The sequence below is a fragment of the Artemia sp. Qi Xiang Cuo genome, chromosome 12, assembly GCF_049724085.1.
Source record: "Artemia sp. Qi Xiang Cuo chromosome 12, ASM4972408v1, whole genome shotgun sequence".
Lineage (NCBI taxonomy): Eukaryota > Metazoa > Arthropoda > Branchiopoda > Anostraca > Artemiidae > Artemia > Artemia sp. Qi Xiang Cuo.
Genome location: NC_142805.1, coordinates 43,172,290 through 43,197,185, shown reverse-complemented (window position 1 = coordinate 43,197,185; position 24,896 = coordinate 43,172,290). Strand labels below are relative to the sequence as shown.

Genomic DNA, 24,896 nt, shown 5'->3' with positions numbered 1-24,896 from the left:
TGAACTGGGCGAAGCTTTCGAATCAGCGTCTTTGTGAGCGGCGAAGTCTTCAGTAAGATTTTTCACAGCCCTAGTTTCACACCTAGAAACTATGGCACAGTGCTCATTCGCGTATACTGCGGGACCCCTTTGAAGAGATGGTCCAGCAATTGCACTCGAGTTAAATGAGGTCTTTTCTGCTCTTGAAAGAGATTCAAATTCTTTTGCGGAATGCTGAGCAGGACGAGTCGAATAAGCTGCTCCTTCCAGGTCTTGGCAATGAACAACTTTCTGAGGCAAGGTAGCTGCACCTTCCGGGCCATGCAAGCTGCGAATGTCTTGTTGACTTTGAGGATTATTATTCATGGTTTAAAGTCCAAGGGAAACCTTTTGCTGAACCTCTTCATTAACTCTTTCGCTCTTGATTGGCTCTAAAAGAGATTGTTCCATCTGATTTGACATTTTTTTTTCAGCTTCTGGCTTATATTGGCTTATATTGACATTGAAAGACCAAATAATGCCTGACGCTTCAGTAATCCAATCAGTTCTTTGGCAGTCTTCATTATTTTGATCTAGGAGCATTAGTTTTTGTCCCAGTTCCAAAACATTCCTTGCAAGCTGGAAATCATCTCGTTTATAGGAAGTCCTTAAACAACTCCAAATACTCTGACAGTATTTATAGCTCTCAGCGTACAAGCCATGGTTGACCAGAGCCAATGCGTATTTGAGCTTGTATGCTTGGAGAAATCTAATCGAGTAATTATGAAAAGCAAGAGACATGGCGTATTCATAGATTTCCGTCATCTGAATAAATTCTAGCAGTTTAGATGGGTGGAGCATTTCTTCCCTTGTGGCCCCAATGAGCATCATCCGCGGGGTTCCAAACTCCACTCCAGCAACTAGGTAGCAAAAGTGGGCAGCATAACTGTCTCCTCGGTGCTTCAAGGAATCACCCATAGCAACAATCGCAGCTTTATCTAATCCTGGGGTCCTGGACGGGTTAGATAATATCTCAGCCAGGTATTTTTGCCAATTAAAATTACTTAAAATAGAGCATGCAACCGGTTGTCGTCCAGAATGCAGCTGAGAAAATGTCTTAAAGGAAGACAAAGACAGTGATAATTCGTACGCTCTCCTCACTTTTTTCACTGCTTGTTCGTCCATCGAGAAAGCAACCTCATAGGCCTCGCCCCAAGAGCTACATTCAATAGCGTAGTCTAGAGCGTCTTTTCTCTTCCCCACTTGGAGAAAATATTTTAACAAATTGAAATCCAGCGATTTCCTATCTTCAGTCTCTTCAGGATAGATACCTTCAGGCTCTTTACCGCTCAGAAGTCTGCTAATTTTCCAATTTTCTGAGTATTGCTTATTTGATTTTAACAACAGATGTAAGAGATCCCATAAAAGAGTCTTTGACTCCATAATAGTACCTCCTCTAATTCTGCTGAGATAAAAAATCTTATCTTTACAAAAACTTATTAGCTTCTGTGTCATTGCCTCGTCCCTTATGAGCGGCCCTGGAAAACCACTTAATGTATTAAAATCTGGCAGTGAATGCTCGATCAAATCTTTATCCAGTAGCAGCACTTGGGGCTGCAAGTTCAAAGTTCTCGACCCTGATACTGTTAAAGTGGCCAAAGTTTGACTTATAGAAACTCTACAGTGAGGAGTCGTCATGCGAGTCTCATGCCTGGAACTATCTTCAGCTGAAGTTCTCGAACTTGATTCAGCCTCTTTATGAGCGGGGGAGACAAAAGAATGAGGCGTGTTGGTCTGACGGGCAGCCATTGCCTGGTAGGCCTCATCACTGTCATCTGTATAGTGTTGTCTGCTATCTCGGTAGTACCTTTCATCAGGAAATTGACCATGCTGTGAATCATGTCTTCGGCGACGAGATCCACGATCCTCAGGTTCATTGCTTCTTCTGTCATCCGTCCTTTCTTTCCTAGCATCAAGCCACGCTTTCTCAGACTGAGATAAGTTTTCCGTTGATTTGGGCTCTATCTGTTGGTTCAATTTTACTTCTTTTTCCAAGTTGGTCATGGTTGAACTTATTTTGACCATTTTATAGTAAAAGCTAGATAAAATTCCATCTGAATCCATTCTCCCAGTTTGGCTTTGGTATTTTCTCAATTTTTCTGTAAGTGAGTTTGTGTGTCGGATACAATCCATTACTTCCCACCGTGCTCTTACTGCTTTCTTTATTTCTGGAGATCTATACAGTTTTTCCAGTTTGTTGGCAATTGTTCCAAGCTCACTGTCGAGTTTTTTGAATGAATCCAGTTTACTTCTAGCCATCGTTTTATTTTTTGGAAATTCGATGGTCTTTTTGTCCATCTGAGCTGAATTGTCATTTCCCAAAGGTAACTTTTTAACCTCAGGTTCCAATTTGGAAAGTCTTGTAGATTCAGAGACATTCCTTTTCTTCACTACTGTGCTCTTCTCTTCAACAGAAAGCCTTGTATCTTTTTTGTTCAGAAAATTTGGCATTTCTTTATGAAGTTCAGCTGACATTATATCTATTTTGCTTGGAAGAATATAAAATAATAATAAAAATTACTAGAAACCGTCGCTTATAAGCATTAGGCGACGTCATTTATGTGCATGAGATGACGTCATTAAATACGCCAGGTTTGCAGCCAGAATAGACTTGCTTGTCATAACGTCATTCAACATCTTGTTCCTCTTAATTTTTCAAATTAGATAATTAATTCTGGATAGCGTCAAATTAATTCGCTAATTAATTCGTGATATATATATATATATATATATATATATATATATATATATATATATATATATATATATATATATATATATATATATATATATATATATATTCTGTCCATACTAGTGATATCCTATATATATATATATATATATATATATATATATATATATATATATATATATATATATATATATATATATATATATATATATATATATATATATATACTATATATATACTATATATATATATATATATATATATATATATATATATATATATATATATATATATATATATATATATATATATATATATATATATATATATATATATATATATATATATATATATATATATATATATATATATATATATATATATTCAAGTACATACTAGTAATTCCAAAATTTGATAAATTCTGTCCATGACAGCCTTTCTCGCTTTAAACCTTGCTTTAAACAGATATACTGGTGATAATTTTAATGAAGTTTATTTATAATAATTCAACAAAAAGACACTGAGTGCACTCCCTTCTCATAATAAAAAAAAACTGTATTGGTCGTGTTAATAAAATTCGAATTACTAGACATGCTGTATTTGTAGCCATGAAAAGAATTCATAAAACTTCGATTTTTGAACGGTCGATTCATTTGACCTCGCTTGATACACTGTTCTCCTAATTCTATGATTTTAAATAAACATCGAATTTAAAAAAGAAAAAAAAAGATCTGAACTAATAGACTTTACTTTTTACTTTACTTTATTAATAAACACGATTATAACACTTCACAATTTACAACTACTGCATTAATTAAAAAACCTAAGTTTTTGCTGGCGTGCAGTAAAACGGCTAGCCATTTAAGAAACACACGAACCAACAACAACTAAATAAACTAAAAAATGGGGGAAAAAGCAAACCAATCTCCTTCACATTATCAATTCCAAATTAACTTCTACCTCCCGACCTCCCATCCACCCATTCCTCCCTACCATCTCCACACACCCTACCACCCCATCCACCCGTTCCTCCCTACCGTCTCCATACACCCGTTAAAAATAAACTAATAGAAATAAACTAGAGTAGAAAGGCCTTATTGACTCCCACCCCTCACCCCTGCTGCCACCTACAACTTTTTTTACATAATTTATTCAAGGATTATCGATCGAGTCTAATGGGGGTCAAGGTCAATCGATCTGTTGTTGTTTGGCCACGTGTAATGACACGAGGGGTGATTTATATAATCAGCAGGGGAATGTATTGTTTCACGAATGGGAATTAAGAAACAAACATCGCTCGTTTGTTGTTTGGCTAGTCTAGCCTGAGAAATTGATTTACATAATTGCTAGGGGAATGTATTGATTCACGAAGGGGAAATTAAGAAACAAACATGGCTTCTTTGTTGTTTGGCTAACCTAACCTGAGAAATTAATTTACATAATCGGCGGGGGAATTATTGATTCACGAAAGGGGAATTAAGAAACAAACATGGCTTCTTTGATCTTTAGGCTAACCTAACCTGAGAAATTGATTTACATAATCTGCGGGGGAATTATTGGTTCACAAAGGGGGAATTAAGAAACAAACATTATGGCTTCTTTAATCTTAGGTCTGAGGGATAAACGTTCTTTAGGTCAGAGAGAAAAATTAATATTCTATTTTTAAATAGGGCTTCATTGATCTTTAGTGTCAGGAATTAGAAATGACATCACTTGTTATCTTGGAATTATGCGGGAGTCTAAAGAGATAGAAATTCCATTTTTAAATACGGCTTCACTGAGCTTTAAGTCGGAGAGATAAATTGATATTCTAACGAAACCTTAATAGTGTAGCTAGGAACATTTATGAGATGAAGAGATTAACGCAGGAAAGGGTTTCCTAGCAATTTGAAATGTGACAGCGCAGGGATGCCAAAAACAAAAGGAACACACAGAAATTACTTTTAGGGGATTATTTGGGTGAAACGGTTTTAAACATTTTAGGGAATTATTTCGGCGAAACAGTTACAGACATTTTAAAAGATGATTTTAGAAAAGGTTTTAGAAGAGGTTTTGAGTGTGGTCGTTATAGTAAACAAGTTCTATTTGAACAGTGTCGTGAGGTCCTCTACCCCAACCCCAAAGGGCCCCGATCGCCCTACCCCGATCCGAAGGGCTCCGAACCCCATATCCCAATCCCAAAGGAACCCCTCGGTCCCCAAAGGTTCCCCGGGCTCCCACCCGGCCCCCCAGACCCCCAAAGGCCCTCCCCGGGCCCCCAAAGAGTCCCCTCCATATTTTTTAATACTTTTTTTAAGGCTTTATTATATCTTTTCAGAACAAGTTATTTTCGAAATGTTCATCCTAAACCCATTTTACAAGTTGAAATGGGCGAAACCGTTTTAAACATTTTAGGGAATTATTTCGGCGAAACAGTTAGAGACATTTTAAAAGATGATTTTAGAAGATGTTTTAGAAGAGGTTTTGAGTGTGGTCGTTATAATGCACAAGTTCCATTTGAATAGTGTCGTGAGGTCCCCTACCCCAAACCCCACGGGCCCCCGGCCCCCTAATGCCCCGCGCGCCCCCCAAGACCCCCGGCACCCCCTCCCCCCCCCATTTTTTAAAAATAATTTTTGAATTTTTTTAACATGGTATTTTTTTAACTTTTTTACGTATCTTAAAATGACATGAAATACGCTTACGGCTCTACCAATCGTACACTGTGCTTGTTCATAGACACGACGCGGCTTTCCCACTGGTACTCTATGGCAGGTTATCGACACTACCTAGTTTATTGCTTGCATTAAATCAGTATTTTTACGCAGTGGAAGGATAAACACAAAATTCATATCTGTAAAAAAGTGAAGATGAATTATTCGACGAAAGTATGTGCACATGAAAAAATCATCGTCGTGTTGATTGTTGACAAGGAGAAATACCTGAACTATGAAACGAGTACAAGTGGTAACACTATTGGAAATGTATGCATGCGTTGTCATGACAGCGAGAAGTTAGATTTCTTTAGAGTACCCAAGAATTTCAATCGTGTAAACGGTGGATATGCGAGAGTAACATTACCAGAGAAATTAGTGCTCAAAGAGAATGCAAACTTAAAAATAATTGTCGATGATCGGGTACAACTCCTTGCTACTGTTGCTGGTAACACATTACCTGTTCATATATCCTATCATCATCTTTCCGGTATTAGCATTTTAAAGAGAACAAGAAGAAGACAAGCATACTCCTGCAATAATGTCATTAATCATATCATGTCAATATGTCAAAACTGCTATCTTTGTAAAAATAATGTGACAATAGACAGTGAAATCGCAGGCAGAATAAAAAGGACATTAGCAGACAATATCATCAATGAATATAAAGATGAATTGACGGAAAGTGAAGCGCAAGTGAACTAATAATGTATAATAATGTATTTAACGTATTTTTATATTAATATTCTACATGTCGTTATTTCATTAAAAATATCTTATGCATTATTTTGTTAAGTGTTTATTATTTTTAGGGTATGCTAGAACGTCAAACGTTCAGAATATCTATTAAAAAGGTCAGAGATGTAAGAAAAAGAATTTTAGAGATAAAGATACTGCTAGCAGGCTCAATTTTTCATAGAAGATAGAAAAGTTCAAGATCTCTTCTGAATTTTACCAAAGAACACAATTCAATTCTAATTTCACCAGAGAAAATAAAAAGCTTCCAGTTCAGTTTTAAGTTCACCAAGACATAAAAAATTTAAAGTTCACTTCTAAATTTTTCCATAGAAGATAGGAAAAGTTATACTATGATTGTGATTATTTTCCATGAAGATAAAAAGTTTCATTTTAATTCTAAATTTTCTTAAATTCAATTCTTAATAAATTTTCTTAAATATTTTCCCGAAAGAAGAAAATTTCAACTTCAATTCTGAATTTCCTCAATGAAAATGAAATAAGTTATTGATCATTTCTATTTTCCCAAAATAATATAAAAATTTTCCACTTCGGTTCAGATTTTTCTCAAACAGATGAAAAAATTTTAAATACTGTTCCAAATTTTTCATAGAAGATAGAAAAGTTCAAGTTCTCCTCTGAATTTTACCAAAGAACATAATTCAATTCTAATATCTCCAGAGAAAATCAAAAGCTTCCACATCAGTTTTAAGTTCACCAAGACATAAAAAATTTAAGTTCAGTTCTAAATTTTTCCATAGAAGATAGGAAAAGTTATACTATGATTGTGATTATTTTCAATGAAGAAAAAAAGTTTAACTTTAATTCTAAATTTTCTTAAATTCAGTTCCGACTTTTCTCAAAGAGATGAAAAAATTTAAATTTCTGTTCCAAATATTTTCCCGGAAGAAGAAAATTCCCAATACATAAAAAATTTAAAGTTCACTTCTAGATTTTTCCGCATAAGATAGGAAAAGTTATATTATGATTATGATTATTTTCAATGAAGATAAAAAGTTTCACTTTAATTCTAAATTTTCTTAAATCTTAAAATGACATGAAATATGATTACGGCTCTACCAATCGTTATCTGTGCTTGTTCATAGACACGACGCGGCTTTCCCACCGGTACTCTATGGCAGTTTATCGACACTAGCTAGTTTATTGCATGCATTAAATCTGTATTTTTTACGCAGTGGAAGGATAAACACACAATTCATATCTGTAAAAAAGTGAAGATGAATTATTCGACGAAAGTATGTGCACATGATAAAATCATCGTCGTGTTGAATGCTGACAAGGAGAAATACCTGAACTATGAAACGAGTGCAAGTGGTAACACTATTGGACATGTATGCATGCGTTGTCATGACAGCGAGAAGTTAGATTTCTTTGGACTATCGAAATCATTCAACATTGCTCAAGGTGGATATGCGAGAGTGAGAGCACCAGAGATGATAGTGCTAAAGGAGAATGCCAACTTAAAAATAATTGTGGATGATTGGGGACAACTCCTTGCTAATGCTTCTGGTAGCACGATACCTATTGATAGATCCTATTCCCATCGTTCTGGTATTAGCATTCAAATGAAAGCAAAGAGGAAAAGAAAGGCCTACTGCTGCACTAGTGTAATAAATCATATCTTGTCTACCTGCCAGAACTGTTACCTGTGTAAAAATAATGTGACAATAGACAGTGAAATCGCAGGCAGAATAAAAAGGACATTAGCAGACAATATCATCAATGAATATAAAGATGAATTGATGGAAAGTGAAGCGCAAGTGTACTAATAATGTATAATAATATATTTAACATATTTCTATATTAATATTCTACATGTCGTTATTTCATTAAAAATACCTTATGCATTATTTTGTTAAGTGTTCATTATTTTTAGGGTATGCTAGAACGTCAAACGTTCAGCATATCTATTAAAAAGGTCAGAGATGTAAGAAAAAGAATTTTAGAGATAATAATACTACTAGCAGGCTCAATTTTTCATAGAAGATAGAAAAGTTCAAGCTCTCTTCTGAATTTTACCAAAGAACACAATTCAATTCCAATTTCACCAGAGAAAATAAAAAGCTTACACTTCAGTTTTAAGTTCACCAAGACATAAAAAATTTAAAGTTCACTTCTAAATTTTTCCGTAGAAGATAGGAAAAGTTATACTATGATTATGATTATTTTCTATGAAGATAAAAAATTTCACTTTAATTCTAAATTTTCTTAAATTCAGTTCTGACCATTCTCAAAGAGATGAAAAAATTTAAAGTTCTGTTCCAAATATTTTCCCGGAAGACGAAAAGTTCAAATTCAATTCTTAATTTTCTCAATGAAAATGAAATAAGTTATTGATCAATTTATTGTGCCAAAATAATAGAAAATTTTCTACTTCAGTTCAGATTTTTCTCAAAGAGATGAAAAAATTAAAAATATTGTTCCAAGATTTTCTTAGAAGATAGAAAAGTTCAAGTTCTAATCTGAATTTTACCAAAGAACACAATTCAATTCTAATTTCTCCAGAGAAAATAAAAAGCTTCCACTTCAGTTTTAAGTTCACCAAGACATATAAAATTTAAAGTTCAGTTCTAAATTTTTCCTTAGAAGATAGGAAAAGTTATACTTTGATTGTGATTATTTTCTATGAAGATAAAAAGTTTCACTTTAATTCTAAAATTTCTTAAATTCAGCTCCGACCTTTCTCAAACAGATGAAAAAATTTAAAGTTCTATTCAATATATTTTCTCGGAATAAGAAAAGTTCAACTTCGATTCTGAATTTGCTCATTGAAAATTAAATGAGTTATTGATCAATTCCATTTCCCCAAAATGATATAAAAATTTTCCACTTCAGTTCAGATTTTTCTCAAAGAGATGAAAAAAATTTAAATACTATTCCAAATTTTTCATAGAAGATAGAAAAGTTCAAGTTCTCTTCTGAATTTTACCAACAAACACAATTCAATTCTAATTTCTCCAGAGAAAATAAAAAGCTTACACTTCAGTTTTAAGTTCACCAAGACATAAAAAATTTAAAGTTCTGTTCTAAATTTTTCCATAGAAGATAGGAAAAGTTATACTATGATAGTGATTATTTTCCATGAAGATAAAAAGTTTCACTTTAATTCTAAATTTTCTTAAATTCAGTTCCGACTTTTCACATAGAGAAGAAAAAAATTTAAAGTTCTGTTCCAAATTTTTCATAGAATATTGGAAAAGTTATACTTTGATCGTAAATATTCAAGTTCTCTTCTGAATTTTACCAAAGAACACATTTCAATTCTAATTTCTCCATAGAAAATAAAAAGCTGCCACTTCAGTTTTAAGTTCGCCATGACATAAAAAGTTTGAAGTTCAATTCTAAATTTCTACATAGAAGATAGGAAAAGTTATACTATGATTGTGATTATTTTCTATGAAGATTAAAAGTTTCACTTCAATTTTAAATTTTATCAAAGAAGTGAAGAAAAGTTCAACTTCGATTCTGAATTTTCTCAATGAAAATGAAATAAGTTTTTGATCATTTCTCTTTTCCCAAAATAATATAAAAATTTTCCTCTTCAGTTCAGATTTTTCTCAAACAGATGAAAAAATTTAAAATTCTTTTCCAAATTTTTCATAGAAGATAGAAAAGTTCTTGTTCTCTTTTGAATTTTACCAAAGAACATAATTCATTTCTACTCTCTCCAGAGAAAATAAAAAGTTTCCATATCACTTTTAAGTTCACCAAGACATAAAAATTTAAAGTTCAGTTCTAAATTTTTCCATAGAAGATAAGAAAAGTTATACTATGATTGTGATTATTTTCCATGAAGATAAAAAGTTTCACTTTAATTCTAAATTTTCTTAAATTCAATTCCGGCCTTTCTCAAAGAGATGAAAAAATTTGAAGTTCTGTTCCAAATATTTTCCCGGAAAAAGAAAACTTCAACTTCGATTCTAAATTTTAACAATGAAAATGAAATAAGTTATTGATAAATTCTTTTTTCATAAAATAATATAAAATTTTACACTTCAATTCAGATTTTTCTCAAAGAGATGACAAATTTTTAAATATTATTCTAAATTTTTAATAGAAGATAGGAAAAGTTATGCTTTGATTGTGAACATTCTTCATGAAGATTTGGAGCTCCACTTTAATTCTGAGTTTTCTCGAAGAAGTTCAAAATGTACAAGTTCTCCTCTGAATTTTCTTAGAGAAGAGAAAAAAAGTTAGCTCAATTCTGAAATTTACCAATGAAAATGAAAAAGCTTCCATTTCAGGTCCTAATTTCTCAAAGACATAAAAAATTTAAAGTTCAATTCTAAATTTTACCATAGAAGATAGGAATGACTATACTATGATTGCGATTATTTACCATGAGGATAAAAAACTTCACTTTATTTCTAATTTTTCTTAAATTCAGTTCATTCATTCATCTAACCACCAAAAATAATAGTTTAGGTTAGGTATAAATAAATATTAATAAATAATTAGAAACATTTCTACATGTTTAAGTTAGGTTAGGTTAACTTATCATGAGCGCTCATGATAAGCCAACCTAACTTAAACATGGTAAATAGATTAAATTAGGTTAGGTTAGGCCAGCTTAAGTTAGGTTAGGTTAAGTTAGGTTAGGTTAGCCTACGTACGCGCGCGTACGTAGGCTAACCTAACTTAACCTAACTTAAGCTAACCTAACCTAATTTAATCTTTTTACCATGTTTAAGTTAGGTTTACCGATTTACCGATTATATAAATCACCCCAATGTCATTACACCTGGACAAACAACAGCAAATAAATCGACCTTGAAACATCCATTAAAGTGAGAAAGTTCCTGTTCTTTCATTCTCACTGACAAAAACCATAAAACAGACATGAATTGATGTTAACGTCCATAAATATGAGAAAGTTCCTGTTTTTTCATTCTCACTGACAAAACCCATAAAACAGACATGAATTGCTGTTGACATCAATCAATGTGAGAAAGTTCCTATTTTTTCATTCTCACTGACAAAACCATAAAACAGACATGAATTACTGTTGACATCCATGAAAAACATCAAATAAATTGACCAACACACATAACCGTCCAAGAAAACATCCATAAAAGTGAGAAAATTCATGTTTTTCAAGTGAGAAAAATTCTGTTTTTTCATTCTCAGTGAGAAAACCATAAAAACATGCATAAATTATGTCCTGTTCGGAATCGGACCCCCCTTTCTACTCTAGTTAATTATTAAGTAAATTATTTTTCTAATGAAAGCTGAGACGTTATCCTATCAAGGTGGTATCCAGAGGGGGTAGGGAGGTATTACATTTAAATGAAAATAGCTCGAAATTTTATTTATTGAAAGCAGGGATCCCAAAAAGTTGATTTTTTTAATTTAAAGCCGAGACGGCATCCTTTCAAGGTGGTATCCAGAGGGGGGATGGGGTAGTGAGCTATCATATTTAAATGATAATACCTCGATTTTTCTATTTAAAGCAGGGGTGCCAATAAGTTAATTATTTTTTTTTATTTAAAGCAGAGACGGTATCCTATCAAGATGGTATCCAGAAGGGGGGGGCATAGGGAGTTATTATATTTAAGTGATAGTACCTTGATTTTTTTTATTGAAATCAGGGATGGCAAAAAGTTGAAAAGTTGACAAAATTAACACGATTTTCGTGAGTTTTACTTGATACAGAACTTGCATGGTTTTATCGTCCAAAGGGAAAGGGACATATGCGTCCAATCCGTTTTTTTTCTTATTGATGAAATGGGCTTACTTTGAAAACATTCATTCATAAGTACCAGGCAGATTCACACTAAAACGAATTGGTGTGACGAAAGCGATATCGACATCCCCACCTAATGTTGCGCTCGAGTAACAATGGCGTCCTTGGTCCAGTGCCCAAGTTATATTAAAAGGCCAGGTCATAATAAAAGCTTTCAATTTGGGAGGTTCAAGGAGGAGTCTGACAGTTTTATGACCTCAGGCTTCTAGATGTTGCAACGTTCTTACGTATCTACAGTGGTTTAGAAAATTCGATCACCCCACAAATGATTACCAAAACTATGCACAAATGTAACATTTGGAATATTATAACACTTTTTTCAAAGCTTTGAAGAAAATCAAAAAAGACTAAATGCCCCTAACTACGCTTGAAAGCTATTTTAAAAAGAAACTTTTTGGAGATTCCCATGGAAATGACCATAGCAGAAGCTTTGAGTCTGGGTGGGGTTCAAAGAGGAGTCTTTGAGTATTTTGACCACATGTGACTTATTGTTGCGACTTTCTTAAATTTGGTAGTTTTTATAAGGATTTGGAATTAAAAGCTTAAACTCAATAAGTGATACTAAGTCTCCTAACATTTTTCTTGGATTAAAAGTGACGAACTAGGATGAAAATTTCAACATCTTCCTGGAGCTACTTCAGTCTGCATATTATTTCATTTAATTACACTTAAAACGGATGAGTTTTTCATTTTTTACCTAAGAAAATAGCTGGCACTTCATTTTTCTTCATAGCGAATAAACTATTAAGTGTTTTTTGCGTCATTGTAATTGATGTGTTCACATGTGAAGGGTTCATCATGTATTTTTCAATTTGATAAATTTACTCCTTTTAGATGCCGTTTATAAATTGACTGATATTAGGTATCTATAAGTTTGTAATTTGGAATGAATCCCCAAAAGAAAAAATGAATAATATCCGAAAGAGCAGTTAAAACCAATAAAAAAGCAGCAGTTCAGCCTTAGCCTACATGACATATTCTATAAAGAAGCCAAAAAAACATTAAAATGCATTTTTTTAAATTGTTATTAGATAACCAGTTTTTAATACAAGAAGGCTTCTTAGGAATCCAAAAGAGCAAAAAAAAAACAATACCAAAGTCGCCCATTTCAACTGTTTTAAAGGTGACAAAACAGATATAGGCAAAGAGCATTATGAAAAAAATTAAGCTTCTAAGTTCAAAGTTATATTCAAAGTTTTTACCCAGATAACTGACGAATTTTGTGATACGAGTAGTAACCTAGGTGCTGATTTAAAGCGTACATTCCAGCGTACATTCATGTCTAATCTAGGTGCTGATTTCAAGCGTACATTCAGGCCTAATCAAGGTGCTGATTTCAAGCGTACATTCACGCCTAACCTAGGTGCTGATTTGAACGATACATTCAACTATACATTCTCGCCTACAAGAATATGGTCAAAAGTGTAATAGATTAAAAACCTACATGAAAATATACACATGAATTGCGACAGGAAAAGCCATGCCTGAGACACTACACTCACGCGTGAATATTTTAAAAGTTGGCACACTATAATGCATGTTATGAAACTAAAGTCGAGGTTTTTTAAACTTGGCAATGTATAATGCGGTCATACATGTTTTGAGAGTTTGGTCGTAATAATAATTTAAGCATACAGGTTTTTTTCTGTTTTTGTTGTCAATTGCACAATGAATGTACGTCATGAGTTCACGTGTACATTCTTAAAAAAAAAACTGGTGTGATATAAAGTAGTCAAACATGTTTTGGGAGCACGCACGAAATTATGTAACTCAACATCCATTTTATATTCGTCCTTGAAAAACTGTATAAAATGTTCATGCACTACAATTCAATTTTCATTATGTTTTAGCATATCGAGCATAGTACACTGAATTTTATTAACTTTTAAAACAATGGATTCGTCAATTGTCAATGTGAGTACAGCTTATTAAATTTTTTAATTTATTTCCAGATAAAAAGAATGTACCAGTAAATTCAAATTTCAGAGGGACTCAGCCCCCCTCCCCTCCAACAATACAAAATCTTAAAATATAATGAGTATATTCGATAGAAAAAGCTAAGTATGCTTTTTTCTATTATGTAAATAAAATCTCTCCTCCACAGATATGTTTACAAGTTTTAATTGTTTTGAAACAGTTCTTTTTCGTTCAAAAATGTCCTTTTTCCAATCGTGCGTTTAAAATGTGCTGTGTTTTTCCGGTTTGAATGAAAAGCTTCGGTGTTACAAAGAGAGTGACAGTTTTGGGACTCAAATTTCACACGCTATTGCTATCATAAATTAATGGCATATGCTTAATGAATTAGCAACAAGGATGTTCCTTGACAAAGAGAGAAAATCGTATTCTAGTCTAATTAAAGGAAATATATTTTATTTTCAATTGTATTCCATGATTAAGAAGGTTTTACGATATGAAAAAAAACAACTATTTCATCGCATGGAAAGTAATCGAGGAGGGAGGAGGGAATTTCTTATGCAGACTATTGTTTAGAAATCCCCCTTCCTTCGAAACTCAAAATTTTACAAAATTTTACTTTAAAAGCTTTACTTTTTAAATATTTCTAAAGTGCTAATAGTTATAGCACTACAAATATCAGAATTGACTTTTTAGGTCAAATTATATTATGGGTAGATGTTTTTGAAATCCCCCTTCCCCACAAACTCAAAATTTTCAAGAATTTTATTTTAAAAGCTTTTCTTTTTAAATATTTCTAAAGTGGTAATATATATTGCACTACAAACATCAGAATTGACTTTATAGGTCAAATTATATTATGGGGAGATGTTTTTTAAATCCCCCTTCCCTCCAAACTAAAAAATTTTCCAAAATTTTACTTTAAAAGCTTTTCTTTTTAAATATTTCTAAAGTGCTAATATTTATAGCACTACAAACATCAGAATTGACTTTATAGGTAAATTTATATTATGGGGGGATTTTTTTGAAATCCCCCTTCCCTCCAAACTCAAAATTTTCCAAAATTTTACTTTAAAGGCTTTTCTTTTTAAGTATTTCTAAATTGCTAATAGTTATAGCACTACAAACATCAGAATTGACTTTATAGGTCAAATTATATTATGGGGAGATGTTTTTGAAACCCCCTTCCCTCCAAACTCAAAATTTTCCAAAATTTTACTTTAAAAGCTTTTATTTTTAAATATTTCTAAAGTGCTAATAGCTATAGCACTATAAACATCAGAATTGACTTTTTAGGTCAAACTATATTATGGGGAGATGGTTTTGAAATCGCCCTTCCCCCAAAACTAAAGAATTGACAAAACTGTACTTTAAACGCTTTTCTTTTTAATTATTTATAAACTGCTAATAGTTATAGCACTACAAACATCAGAATTGACTTTATAGGTCAAATTATATTATGGGGAGATTTTTTGAAATCCACCTTCCCCCCAAACTAAAAATTTCCCAAAATTCTACTTTAAAAACTTTTCTTTTTAAATATTTCTAAAGTGCTAAGACATAGAGTGCTACAAACACCAGAATAAACTTTAGAGGGCAATTTATCTGTAAAAGAGGGCCTATTATTTCCTTACTAAATTTTTCTTCTTTTTTAAGTATGTGGAGGTGGATTCATACAATTACCCTCCTTCCGAAAAGAGACCAAGATGGGGTGATATCACATCGATGCAAGCTGCAAGACCATCAATCATCAGATATGCTAGCTCCATTACAAGTTCGCTGGACCAGCCAGGAGCCTCTCGAGCCAGTGTCAGTTCTGCACAAACCTCTATGCAACCTGGCAGCAAATTCAAGAGAGAATGGATAGATTCTCATAATGCATCAGTCTCATCTAGTCAAGATCGGGGGGTCACCCCCTATCAAGCATTGCCGGGCCCTTCACGACCAATGCTAGGCGAGAATGACGTGGGCCCTACAGCTCACGACATGCAAGCTGCAAATTTAAATATGAGTTTTCAAATATTATTTCTCGCTAATTATTCTTTTCCCTAAGTCAATTTGAAGGAGTGTGTGTGAGCGGTACATGCGGTGCTTGTTTCTATGTATACCAGATAATTCATGGAGAAATAATAATGAACATTTCAAATTCAATAAAGGCGGAATGATTGTTGTATGTGTGGGTGTGTAGTTTTTCGTATATGTAAGTTTGGGTTTGAGTGGGTGTGTGTGTGCGTGTGTGTGTGCGGTGCATGCGCCGCGTCTACTCGATAATTCATGGAGATAGTATAATGAATATTACAAATTCAATAACGGCGTAATGATTTTTGTATGTGTGTGTGTGTGTGTGTGTGTGTGTGTGTATGTATGTATGTGTGTGTGTGTGTGTGTTTGTGTGCGGTACATGCGCCGCGTCTACTTGATAATTCATTGAGATAGTATAATGAATATTGCAAATTCAATAACGGCGTAATGATTTTTGTATGTGTGTGTGTGTATTTGTGTGTGTGTGTGTGTGAGCGGTGCATGCGCCGCGTCTACTTTATAATTAAGTGAGATATTATAATGAACATTTAAAATTCAATAACGGCGTAATGTTTGTTGTGTGTGTGTGTATGTATGTGTGTGTGTGCGGTGCATGCACCGCGTCTACTCGATAATTCATGGAGAAAGTATAATGAATATTGCAAATTCAATAACGTCGTAATGATTTTCATTATTTTGTTGGTGTTTGTGTGTGTATGCGTGTGTGTGAGCGGTGCATGCGCCGCATCTACTCGATAATTCATGGAGACAGTATAATGAATATTTTAAATTAAATAACGATGTAATGATTTTCACTATTTTATTGTGTAATTGTGTCTATGTTACTAACAAAATTTTTAATTTATTATGCATTTGTTCTGTAAATAATGCTTTAAGCAAAAAGTATTTAGTTTAAATAATTCTAGGAGGAATTGAGTTTTATGGATGGTATGGAAAAAAAAATGAACATGATTTTTCAACTTTATGAAATAATGCTTATTTCACATAGAAAATAAAACCTTTTTTCTATAGATTAATGATATAGCACCACCATTGAGTGATGAGACATCAGCATTTACTGGACCAATTCTATCACCACCAACGAAGTTCAGTGATGAATCTACATTAGTTCTAGAGAATATGGAGTGGCATAGAGGTTTTCTTAATAATGTTTTTGGGGATATGGTCAGCCTAGACGACTTAGCTTGTGATATTGACATGCTTGAGGATCCGGAGTGGGCAGATAGTTTTATGCGTGAGCATTTAGGGGGTGTTACTAGTGCAACTGAACCGGGTCCTCATAACGAAATTCCAACACAGGACAATACAGGCTGGCTCGATCAATTGTCCCCAAACGCCTTGGAATATGTGCTATCAGGCTTAGGGGACCTCAAGCCATCTCCAGCAAATGTAATTGAAAAGACTAGGGGTTGTGTTATTGACTATTCTGTGTCACCCCCCACCATTCCGCTTAATGATATAGCTAGTAGTAGTAGTAGTAATACAACAACATCAGTATCCCCTCTTCCAGATTTTTTTCTGTCCAACATCTATTGTCAGACACATGGGGTAACATTGACAAAATCAGGGTATCAGAATGAATAAATTCTTTATCAACATCCGTTATTGGATATGTCATTATGTCATTATGAAAAAATTGCAAGTACGTAGGAAGTAGGTAAGTAAGTAACAAACTCTTTCTTGAATTGATCTCTAGGATACATAATACAGAAATTTTATTATAGGAACCTATGAAAAAAAAATTGAAGAAACTCTATTAGCATTCATTATCGATTGAAGTTGTTCCCTAGACAGCCAATACAGCAATTTCACAAAATCTAAGTATAAGAGTGATTAAATTCTATATCAACATGCTTTTCTCGCATACATAGGAAAAAGTTGACTATTTGATTTTGATGTTGTATAAAAATCCATCCATTCTTATAGAAACTGCAATAGTTTCACGGAAAACATCTTCTGATTTAATACATGCAATAAACTGGCTAGTCTCGATAACCGGACAATTCCTTTTTTTCTCTTTTTTATCACAAACAATTTTCAATGTCTCCAAGGCAGAGCAATTTCTTCATAAATTCCACTATTTAATGCCCCCCCCCCTCCGGCGCGCGGCCGGGCAGTTTAAGTTAAGAGGTGAAATCAAGATCAGAGGAATTTTTGAGATTTTTCATTGGTTAGAGATGCAACAATGGTACATTTTTTTTATTTTTAATATAATGAAAAATAACGACTATTGAATGCCTCGCTGTTTAAGTTAGGAGGTGAAATCAAGACCAGAGTAATTTTTGATTTTTTTCTTTGGTCTCCGGCGCGCCGGAGACAATTCCCTTGGTTTTGTTACTTAGTGGGAAAAATGGCAGAAAATACAACTCTGATGTAGTTTTTAAAAATTGTGTATGGAGGAGGGAGCTAAAAGCCTCTCATTTCGGGCTGAGACATGCAAAGTCGACATAGCTTTATTTCATTTTTTAAGGTTAATTTAGACGAGGTTACGTGCGCGCACGTAACCTCGTCTAAATTAACCTTAAAAAATGAAATAAAGCTATGTCGACTTTGCATGTCTCGGCCCGAAATGAGAGGCTTTTAGCTCCCTACTCCATACACAATTTTTAAAAACTACATCAGAGTTGTATTTTCTTCCATTTTTCCTACTAAGTAACATAACCAAGGGAATTGTCTCCGGCGCGTCGGAGACCCATGAAAAATCTAAAAAATTCCTATGGTCTTGATTTCACCTCCTAACTTAAATAGCGAGGCATTCAATAGTCGTTCTTTTTCGTTCTATTAAAAATATAAAAAAAAATGTACCATTGTTGCATCTCTAACCAATGAAAAATCTCAAAAATTACTCTGATCTGGATTTCACCTCTCAACTTAACCTGCCGGCCCCACACCGGAGGGGGGGCATTAAATAGTGGAATTTATGATGAAATTGATCTGCCTTGGAGACATTGAAAATTGTTTGTGATAAAAAAGAGAAAAAAAAGGAATTGTCTGGTTATCGAGATTAGCCAGTTTATTGCATGTATTAAATCAGAAGATGTTTTCCGTGAAACTATTGCAGTTTCTATAAGAATGGATGGATTTTTATCCAACATCAAAATCAAATAGTCAACTTTTTCCTATGTATGCGAGAAAATGTATGCATGTATGCTATGTATGCATGTTGATATAGAATTTAATCACTCTTATACTTAGATTTTGTGAAATTGCTGTATTGTCTGTCTAGGGAACAACTTCAATCGATAATGAATGCTAATAGAGAGTTTCTTCAATTTTTTTTTAATAATTTCCTATAATAAAATTTCTGTATTGTGTATCCAAGAGATCAATTCAAGAAAGAGTTTGTTACTTACTTACTTACTTACCTACTTCCTACTTACTTGCAATTTTTTCATAATGACATATCCAATAACGGATGTTGATAAAGATTTATTCATTCTGATACCCTGATTTTGTCAATGTTACCCCATGTGTCTGACAATAGATGTTGGACAAAAAAAATCTGGAAGAGGGGATACTGGTGTTGTTGTATTACTAGGACTAGCTATATCATTAAGCGGACTGGTGGGGGGTGACACAGAATTGTCAATAACACCATCCCCAGTCTGTTCAATTACATTGGTTGGAGATGGCATGAGGTCCCCTAAGCCTGATAGCACATATTCCAAGGTGTTTGGGGACAATTGATCGAGTCAGCCTGTATTATCCTGTGTTGGAATTTCTTTATGAGGACCCGGTTCAGTTGCACTCGTAACACCCCTAAATGCTCACGCATAAAACTATCTTCCCAGTCCGGATCCTCAAACATTTCAATATCACAAGTTAAGTCGTCTAGACTAGCCATATCCCCAAAAACATCATTAAGAAAACCTCTATGCCACTCCATATTCTCTAGAACTAACGAAGGTTCGTCACTGAACTCCGTTGGTGGTGATAGAATTGGTCCAGTAAATGCTGATGTCTCATCACTCAATGGTGGTGCTATATCATTAATCTATAGAAAAAAGGTTTTATTTTCTATGTGAAATATTGCATTATTTCATAAAGCTGAAAAATCATGTTCATTTTTTTTTCAATACCATCCATAAAACTCAATTCCACCTAGAATTATTTAAACTAAATACTTTTTGCTTAAAGTATTATTTACATAAAAAATGCATAATAAACTACAAATTGTGCTAGTAACATAGACACAAACACGCAATAAAATAGTGAAAATCATCAATATTCATTATACTATCTCAATGAATTATCGGTTAGATGCGGCGCCTGCACCGCTCACACACACACACACACAAACACACAACAAATTAATTAAAATCAGTAAGTCATTATTTAATTTTCAATATTCATTATGCTATCTTCATGAATTATCGGGTAGACGCGGTGCATGCACCGCACACACACACATACACACACAAATACAACAATCATTACACCGTTATTGAATTTGCAATATTCTTTATACTATCTCAATTAATTATCAAGTAGACGCGGCGCATGCAACGCACACACACACACACACACACACACACACACAACAATCATTACGCCGTTATTGAATTTGCAATATTTTTTATACTATCTCAATGAATTATCGAGTAGATGCGGCGCATGCACTGCTCACACACACACACATACAACAATCAAAACGCCGATATTGAATTTGATATATTCATTATACTGTCTCCATAATTTATCGATTAGATGTGGGGCATGCACCGCACACACACACACACACATACAACAATCATTACACCGTTATTGAATTTGCAATATTCATTATTCTATCTTAATGAATTATCATGTATACAGAAAAATAAGCGCCGTATGTACCGCTCACACACACTCCTTCAAATTGACTTGGGGAAAAGAGTAATTAGCGAGAAATAATACTTGAAAAATCTCATTGAAATGTTAAGCGTGCATATCAAGAGCTGTAGAGGCCACATCATTCTCGCCTTGCATTGGTCGTGAAGGGCCCGGCAATGCTTTATAGGGGGTGACCCCGCCATCTTGACTAGATGAGACTGATGCATTATGGGAATCTATACATTCTCTCTTGAATTTTCTGCCAGGTTGCATAGAGGTTTGTGCAGAGCTGACACTGGCTTGAGAGGCTCCTGGCTGGTCCAGAGAACTTGTAATGGAGCTAGCATATCTGATGATGGATGATTTTGCAGCTTGCATTGATGTGATATCACCCCATCTTGGTCTCTTTTTGGGGGGAGAATAATTGTATGAATCCACCTGCACAACCTTAAAAAAGAAGAAAAATTTAGTAAGGAAATAATAAGCCTTGTTTTACAGATAAATTGCCCTCTAAAGTTTTTTCTGATGTTTGTAGCACTCTATGTCTTAGCACTTTAGAAATATTTAAAAAGACAAGCTTTTAAAGTAAAATTTTGGAAAATTTTTAGTTTGGGGGGAAGGGGGATTTCAAAAAATCTCCCCATAATATAATTTGACCTATAAAGTCAATTCTGATGTTTGTAGTGCTATAACTATTAGCACTTTAGAAATATTTAAAAAGAAAAGCTTTTAAAGTAAAATTTTGTAAAATTTTGAGTTTGGAGGAAAGGGGGATTTCAAAAACATCTCCCCATAATATAATTTGACCTATAAAGTCAATTCTGATGTTTGTAGTGCTATAACTATTAGCACTTTAGAAATATTTAAAAAGAAAAGCTTTTAAAGTAAAATTTTGGAAAATTTTGAGTTTGGAGGGAATGGGGATTTCAAAAACATCTCCCCATAATATAATTTGACCTAAAAAGTCAATTCCGATGTTTGTAGTGCTATAACTATTAGCACTTTAGAAATATTTAAAAAGAAAAGTTTTTGAAGAACAATTTTGGAAAATTTTGAGTTTGGAGGGAAGGGGGATTTCGAAAACATCTCCCGATAATATAATTTGACCTAAAAAGTCAATTCTGATGTTTGTAGTGCTATAACTATTAGCACTTTAGAAATATTTAAAAAGAAAAGCTTACAAAGTAAAATTTTGGAAAATTTTGAGTTTGGAGGGAAGGGGGATTTCAAAAACATCTCCCCATAATATAATTTGACCTAAAAAGTCAATTATGAAGTTTCTAGGGCTATAACTATTAGCACTTTATAAATATTTAAAAAGTAAATCTTTTATAGTAAAATTTTGTAAATTTTTGTGTTTGGAGGGAAGGGGGAGTTCAAAATCATCTCCCCATAATATAATTTGACCTATAAAGTCAATTCTGATGTTTGTAGTGCAATAACTATTAGGACTTTAGAAATATTTAAAAAGAAAAGCTTTGAAAGTAAAATTTTGGAAATTTCTTAGGTTGGAGGGAAGTGGGATTTCATAAACATCTCCCCGTAATATAATTTGAACTAAAAAGTTAATGCTGATGTTTATAGTGCTATAACTATTAAGACTTTAGAAATATTTAAAAAGAAAAGCTTTCAAAGTAGAATTTTTAAAAATTTTTAGTTTGGAGGAGAGGGGGATTTCCAAAACATCTCTCCATAATATAATTTGACCTATAAAGTCAATTCTGGTGTTTGTAGTGCTATAACTATTAGCACTTTAGAAATATTTAAAAAGAAAAGCTTTTAAAGTATAATTTTGGAAAATTTTGAGTCTGGAGGGAAGGGGGATTTCGAAAAATTAATCTGCATAAAGAATTTCCTCCTCCCTCCTCCCTTACTTTCTATGCGATGAAATAGTTTTTTTTCACATCTTAAAACCTTCTTAATCATGGAATACAATGGAAAATATAATATATTTCCTTTAATTAGACTAGAATACAATTTTCTCTCTTTGTCAAGGAACATCCTTGTTGCTAATTCATTAAGCCTATGCCATTAATTTATGATAGCAATAGCGTGTGAAATTTGAGTCCCAAAACTGTTACTCTTTATAACACCGAAGCTTTTCATTCAAACCGGAAAAAGACAGCACATTTTAAACGCACGATTGGAAAAAGGACATTTTTGAACGAAAAAGAACTGTTTCAAAACAATTAAAACTTGTAAACATAGCCATGGTGGAGAGATTTTATTTACATAATAGAAAAAAGCATACTTAGCTTTTCCTAGCAAATATACTTATCATATTTTAAAGTTTTTATTGTTGGAGGGGAGGGGGGCTAAGTCCCACTGAAATTTGAATTTACTGGTACATGCTTTTTATCTTGAAATAAATTTAAAAATTTAATAAGCTGTACTCACATTGACAATTGACGAATCCATTGTTTTCAAAGTTAATAAAATTCTGTGTACTATGCTCGATATGCTAAAACATAATGAAAATTGAATTGTAGTGCATGAACATTTTATACAGTTTTTCAAGGATGAATAAAAAACGGATTTTGAGTTACATAATTTCGTGCGTGCTCCCAAAACATGTTTGACTACTTTATATCACACCAGTTTTTTTTTTAGAATGTACACGTGAACTCATGACGTACATTCATTGTGCAATTGACAACAAAAACAGAAAAAAACCTGTATGCTTAAATTATTATTACGACCAAACTCTCAAAACATGTATGACCACATTATACATTGCCAAGTTTAAAAAATCTCGACTTTAGTTTCATAACATGCATTATAGTGTGCCAACTTTTAAAATATTCATGCGTGAGTGTAGTGTCTCAGGCATGGCTTTTCCTCGCGCAATTCATGTGTATATTTTCATGTAGGTTTTCAATCTATTACACTTTTGACCATATTCTTGTAGGCGTGAATGTATAGTTGAATGTATCGTTCAAATCAGCACCTAGGTTAGGCGTGAATGTACGCTTGAAATCAGCACCTAGATTAGGCCTGAATGTACGCTTGAAATCAGCCCCTAGATTAGGCATGAATGTACGCTTGAATGTACGCTTGAAATCAGCACCTAGGTTAGGCGTGAATGTACGCTTGAAATCAGCACCTAGGTTACTACTGATACGGTATTAGAAGTTTTATATGCAGTAATGCTCGATGAAAAATACTACTAATTTTGATAATTATTTATGTTAAGAATACATAGCTAATAGATACTTCAACTACTCGTATTATGTAAGGGTTCTGAAACGCCACAGCCATTCCTTTCTACCAGATTTCTACTTCTCTTGATGAATAACGAAGAAGACCAGTTTCCAGCCAGTGACTTGTGAATTTTTGAACTCATGAAAAGGCTCGAATCTGTTGTAAATTTAAGCTGTGATTTAAGATGTCGGCGCGCCGCCGACATCTTACCGGCGGCGCGCCGCCGATGTCTCACCGGTGGTGCGGCGTGGCGCGCTGTTTTTGGCCCCGCCTCCTCCGGTCTTCCCTAATCGGCGCGGCGCCGGGGTCTAGTCCTAACCTTTGATGGCCTTTAAAAACCTGTTTGCTATAAAAGTGAAGCCTTGCAAAATAGATCTTCTGCTTAAATGAAGTATAACAAGATTGTTTTCAGCTTCACAGCTTTGCTCAGTCCCAATTTATAAGGTTTTAAAGATGTGCAAATAGGCCTACATTTCCTAAATTTTGAAAAAAAAACCATTGATATGGCTTTAAATTGCATATCTTTAAAACCTTATAAATTGGGATTGAGCAAAGTTGTGAAGCTAAAAACAATTGTGTTGTACTTCATTTTGCTTTGACCCATTTTATGAGGTTTCAAAGATCTGCAAATACATATCCTAAATTTAAAAAAAAACATTGATATGGCTTAAATTCTTCTCAAATAACATGAATTGCATTTTCAGAACTAAAATCAGAGACAAACAGAGTGATAACTGAAATTAAGGTAGAATGTTGCTTTGTCAAAATCTCAATAAGTATAGACCTTTCAAATAGGCAACTTTCTAAGACTTAGAAATCAGAAGAGGGTTGACATAGAAGCTTGGAAAAACCTTCCCAGAGTATGTTTTTTGGCCTTGGATTTATTGCTGAAAGTTTCATTCTCTCAATGCAACCCCTTTCTAAGATAGCAAAAAGTAGCTTAACTAGAATTATAAAGTCCATTAATATAAACCTTACCCTGTGTGTTTTTACAACTAAAATGGAACCAACAGGCCAGGGATAT

General features: G+C 33.5%; 1 protein-coding gene across 7 annotated transcripts in view; it reads left to right on the top strand.

Moving 5' to 3' along the window:
• Syx16 (syntaxin 16) overlaps positions 1-24,896 on the top strand; it is a 72,584-nt gene that overhangs the window by 16,001 nt on the left and 31,687 nt on the right. The window lies entirely within an intron of this gene.